Genomic DNA, 6,222 nt, shown 5'->3' on the forward strand with positions numbered 1-6,222 from the left:
CTTTCAAATATAACTAGCACAAGGAAGCCATGCTATTGTAATGTCATGAAATCCTAAAGTGCTAGTTATAATGAATTGCATGGTTGCAGCTGAAGGACTGCATCTCCATTGTTCACTTTGTGAAAAATCTTACTCCCAAGAAAGATCCAAGGTTGGAGCCTCTGCAAATGTCCTAATTCTACTAGTGAATGTCATAATTCTACTAGCGAATGCCCTAATTCTACTAGCAAATGTCCTAATTCTACCAGCGAATTTTGCTTCACCTACTGGCACACCACTGCAGTAGATTTCTAACCCATTTATATAAACTGAATCCAAAACTGGAAATCGATACCCACAAAAATAATCTACCATGCTATGCTATAAAAGCAAAGTAAGTAATTTGCCGATTGTGGTAAGGCTTTGAAGATGCCACATTTGCTTTATATGTTTCCAAATCTGGAGAAAATATTTTCCAAAATTGGCAGGTTTTCTGATTACAATTTCCAAACTTAGCCAATTTAGTGCTTTCAAAAATTGGCAAAATTGTTATTTCCAAAACTGGTATCAAATAGGCATATTAAAATTTGCCAAAGGTGGCATCTCAACATACCTGCTGTTTCTGGTCCTTGTTGAATTGAAAATTTGAGGAGGGTGTGAGGGTCTGGCCATTATGCCATTAGTTACATGCCGGTTTACATGGTCAAATTTTAATATCAATATTTTGCATCAATAAAACACTGAGCATTGAAAGCATTTAAGTATGTACATAGCTAGCTGTAGCTATACAAAACAGCAACAAATATTCATGCAGGTCAGCAGTATTATACATTATATCAGAATGTCATCATCCAACTTGTATAGTGTACAAGTGAAACACACATAATTATTATGAGTGGCATGGCAACTCTTGTGCAATGCATTTTTGTGATTCCAGAACATAGTGATCATGTAGTGCTTAAAAACAAATAAATCATATGTAACATCTGTGCATGCACATACTACACATTCCTCTGTAGTATGTGATAATTATGTAGGATATGATAGCTATAAATACTGAAACTATACATAAGTGTGTATATGGATACATTTGAGCTCATCAATGGGAGTAATAACCTACGTATGCCACTGTCAAGAGGTCAAGTCTGCACAGTCATATTCATTTAGCTAAATTTGTTACAACCTGTACAACCCTCAACCAAAAAATGCCAGAAAGGTAAGTATTTATCTGAGATCCACCTGTTCCTGGAGAATACTGTCTCTTTAAGGAATACGAAGAAGTATTAATTTTGATGAAGTGGCAATGAAAATCAATTATACTATTGCTCTTAAGTTATCTACACTACAGTGTGTCGAAAATCATTCACATTTTCAGTTGCTTTAATATCCTTGTTCAATCTGTGATTGCAACATGTTAACAATGATATTGGCATTGAATTTTCTGACTTTTTACCAACTCCTCTACTAGAGGCCACATGTACAAGCTATATAAGCCCCATGCTACCACCAGAGCAAGATGTCACTTTTTTTTCAATAAGATCTGTATATCTTGGAACAGTTTACCAGATTATGCAGTTACGGCACAGTCTCTTAATGTATTTAAGAACCAGCTTGATGATTTCTTCTCTGATCAAATGACTCAAATTGGTTTTTAATTATATTGTACTAACTTGAGTCTTAAATTGACCTTTTTGTAATGACAAGGTATCACAGGCTTTTGCCTTCTTTCCTTTTACACATAGTGATGATGATAATAATAATAGTAATGACAACAACGCATTAATGGTTAACAATATAACATGTATGGTTTCATACTGAAAAATAAAATTGCTAGCTAGTCTTGCATTCTCGATACTAACTCTGGGGTTAGTTATGCTCAACTTATTCAACTTGGAAAACATAAAAGTAAAAAACTATGCTCGATTGATTTGACTTGGATCTGACAATTTTGCTGTCACGGGGCACATGCTTAGCTACATGATGCACAGTAATAATTATTCTACAGTCCTAGGATGATTTGCTGGCAATCATAATGGCATAGAGAGTAAAATCAATTCATCCCTAAAGCAGACCCATTTTATGAACTCCTCTACATAGATTTAGTAGTAACTAATACTGACATTATCTCAGATAAAATGGTGTTATCAGTGATAAGCATTATAGAATTATTTCAGTATATAAAACATTGCATGTCTGAGTGGCTGCAAGGCCCATGCATGCATGGTGGGTGGCTAACCACTTCATCCACCCCACTGGATCAGCCTCTGATTGTAGATAGCTGGCAATCTAAAGAATGGGACAAATCAGCTCTATGCTGTATTTTTTCAATGTTTTATTGGTCAAGAATGTAGTGTGGTCCCCAGATGGTGTTACCATACTCAATCACTGGTCTGACCAAAGGCTTTTAAAGAGTAACAAACATGTGGTTATCTGTGAAATGAAAGGTCTTCTGAATAATAGCCAGTGTCTGATTAGCTTTGGAGATCACAGATGTGGCATAGGAATGAAATTTAAGGTTGTCATCAATGAGTACACCAAGATCATTAATTGTATCACTAGAAGATATTATTGTACCCTGAATATTGTACTCACCATACTCGTGTGGTGGACCAAGATGCAGAAAGAAGTATTTAGAGGCGTTGAATCGTAGTTGCCACTTGTTGGCCCAAGCCAACAACTTGTTGATATCACTGCTGAAAATCATGAGCATCCTGTATTACATGAAACATTTTAAAGTCATCAGCAAATTGTAAGACAGAACTGTTGACTTGGATAGGTATGTCATTGACATAAATAGTATAAACAACAGGGGACCAAGTATGGAGCTTTGAGGCACACCACTAAGAACATTACATCAAGTTGAAGTTTCTCCATTAATAACAACTCTTTACTTTCTGCCCGCTAAAAAACCTTTTAACCAGCCTAGGAGATTCCCTGTAAAGCCATATGATTCCCAGCCTAGAAGATTCCCTGTTAAGCCATATGATTCCCTGCAATTTTATTTTTCAGTATGAAACCATACATGTCATATTATTATTAACCATTACTGTGAAACTTTGCTCAGCGAAGGGTATAAATCCCTTTAATGTACCAATACGAATTGAGTGATTTGCTTTTTTTCATAAAATCCTACTAAACTTCCTACCCCCATTTCAACATTAACAAATACATATCAATGAAAGCATCAGTATCCACAAGATCATCATCATCAGGCAAGTTAGTCCATTGTATTTCCACAACCAATTCAAACCGTCATTTTTATTTTTGCTGACTACCAAGATTATGGAACTCTCTACCCTTGATTGGCCTTAAATCTACCTTATTAGACAATAAAAAAGCAACTCACTCAATTTTACGACATCACTTTTTAAACAATTTTAACTCCAATAATACTTGTACGTTTCATTTTTGCTGTCCCTGTTCTTTCTGTACCAACAACATAGTTTGCAAAATTACAGTGTTCCATGATTAAGCAAAATAATGTCCGTGCCATGCAGCAAACTTCTTGGTGGCAATCACATGGGGCGTGATCACAGGTTTTCATTAGTATCCACAGCCGAAACAGGAATGTAAACGTCAGTACTGCGAATGGGCGACAACACATTAACAGTTAACAAGATACCATCACCGTTACAAACTGATTCAGCTGTCCTGTCAAAAAAACTCTTTCAAATATTCCTTTATCCAAAACACAATCCTCACATGGAAAAAATTACCCAGCACTGTGATTGACTGTAACTCATTACATAATTTTAAGTATAATTTAGATAATTACTTTGATAGCACAATAATTGTATGATCTTGTCGTATTGTACATCTGTGAAATCGAGTTGTATAGGTCCAGTTTTGTAGGATGAGTCATAGTCATTTAATATATACTTCATTGCCCTCCTTTGAACTCTTTACAGGATAGAGATGTCTTTTAGTAAGTAAGGTCTCCATAATTGGCTACAGTATGTCAATTGTGATTGTACTAGTGTGAGATATAGTAGTTTTTTTGGCTATGGTAGAACGCATTGAGAAGATCCTTCTGATTAATCCTAAAATTGCGTAGGCATTGGAAGCAATGATTTCACAATGGGTCAAGGGTTTAAAGAAGATGATATGTGAACTCCTAGATCTTTTACACAGATGGATCTTACAATGGATGTATTAACCTTCACTACATTAGTGTCACAAAACAAAAGCACTCTGAATTAGTTCTGCAGGTCACACACCACTCCTTTTTACTCTATATGTAGTATATTAGGTAGTTAGTATTTGTAATTAGCTACTTGGCAGTTCGTACCTTTAGTTATCAACCACCCACTAATCATCATTGTCAGTTTTGTAATCAACTATATTTGTACATGTACGGTGTGGTTGTAAAACTAATAAATAAATAAATAAACGAACAATAATAAATGGCTGTCAAGACATTGAAATAGGTCAGAGTGTTCCCTTCCAAATATCTTCCTTTCAATTCGCCATAGAAAAAGTAAGTGATTTTCAACCTTAAAATGATGAGCTTAAATTTCCTCTTATTTCCTTCTGCTATAGATCATCTTAATCGTTATTCACTGCTCTTTCCAAATCTGGTCTGGAATCTGAGGTATCAATCATGTTTCGCAGATTATCATGCATTTATTGCATGCCCCAGAAATGCCCAATACGAAATGTATGGGGAAATTTGCTACACCCAGTCGGTTTAGGCCATTTTGACAAGCCTAAATATCCGTGAATTGGACTTCTTTTGGCATCATTGTACTCGCAGAAAGTTTTATTTATTTATTTATTTTTAGATATACAACTCTTAATAGGGATAAAATACACATGACAACAAATTCTACAATTACAATCTACTAAACAAACTATATGACCACAACGAATAAAGTACAACTACTGGGAAAGGAGAACAATAAAGAAAAAAAACTACAGGGAAAGGGGAAAGTCATCATCACCTTTGATATGTGTAGAGCAACTCTAAAGTGGCCAGAAGAAATCTACTTCAAAAACTTTCTATCTGTTTATGGGTAAATAATGCTCGAATAATTTTAAGGTATTGGGCTCTGTAAGGTGATCCGGAAAGTTCAAACAGACTTAAGGTAGGTAGTAGCTACACGAGAATTAATTTATTTTTTAATGGTTTTTCAATCGAAATGTATTGGCCATGCATGCCCACCCCGCGGCCATGCCTGTTCCAGCTGGCATTTTTATTATTATTATTGTTATTACTAGGACCGCGTTACATACAACCAAGTACATACACCAACATGACTGCCCTCTGGTGAGGCTATTAGGTGGTGAAGGCACAATCCCCAAATCAACTCAATATGTCACAGTAGTGACAGATATAACACAATAGTGGCATCGTAACCAAAGGTCACAAGTAGCTAAGTGTCAGTACATCATTGATGTGGTAATGGCACAGTGATGTGTACACAGTATATGTATACAAAACATACAGGAGAGAATTATACATTATTGCAGTATTGTATGCAGCAATACATAAAAAATTATTAGCCAATATACAGCACAGTATATCAACATCAACTAGAGCTAAGGCCAGGCAAACTTGATCAATTGTTTCTCATCCCTGCCCGCATCCCTTTTTACCCCACTGCCTCTAATTTCATTATTGCTGTTATCAATCACGTTCACACGGATTTTAATTCTAAGAAGGCTGGCTATCATTCAGCAAATGCCACTTGCACCTCAGAAACGGTGATAAAACGTATGTAAGTACTAGTTCTTAAAGGCTTTAGTAGTAACAGACAGCTTGATTTTGGAGTAGTTTCTTTAATAATGAATGAATAATGAAAAATGACCCCCTGCTCGCATGAAAATTCAATTGTTTGTGGATGAGAAACAAGTAATCAAGTTGGCCTGGCCTAAATAAAGTTCATCAGTGGTGTAGCAATGGCACAGTGATAGGTGACACACTATAATTATGCATACACACAACTTGCAGGAGATAGCTACACAATACTGTAGGAGTATGCAAGCCAGATGAACCAGATCAAGGAAGACAGCCAAGCCAGCAATAGCCCCAGGTGAAGAAAAAAGATTAAGCATGTATTGAATTGCTTGACACCAACACAAAGGAAGTTCGCCATGCCAGCTGCACAAAACAAGATTGTTTACTTGTATTTTATATGTAACTGTATTGTAAAGAGAGTAACATATGCTTTAATGTTTTCTTGTATTGTTTAATTACATATTTTATGTGAATGAATCCACTGGCAGCTGGCATGGAGACTTGAG

General features: G+C 35.8%; 1 protein-coding gene across 1 annotated transcript in view; it reads right to left on the reverse strand.

Moving 5' to 3' along the window:
• Positions 1-6,222, reverse strand: part of LOC136262915 (uncharacterized) — a 317,270-nt gene that overhangs the window by 308,989 nt on the left and 2,059 nt on the right. The gene's annotated exons all lie outside the window — the stretch shown is intronic.

The sequence above is a fragment of the Dysidea avara genome, chromosome 8 (assembly GCF_963678975.1).
Source record: "Dysidea avara chromosome 8, odDysAvar1.4, whole genome shotgun sequence".
Taxonomy (NCBI): Eukaryota; Metazoa; Porifera; class Demospongiae; order Dictyoceratida; family Dysideidae; genus Dysidea; species Dysidea avara.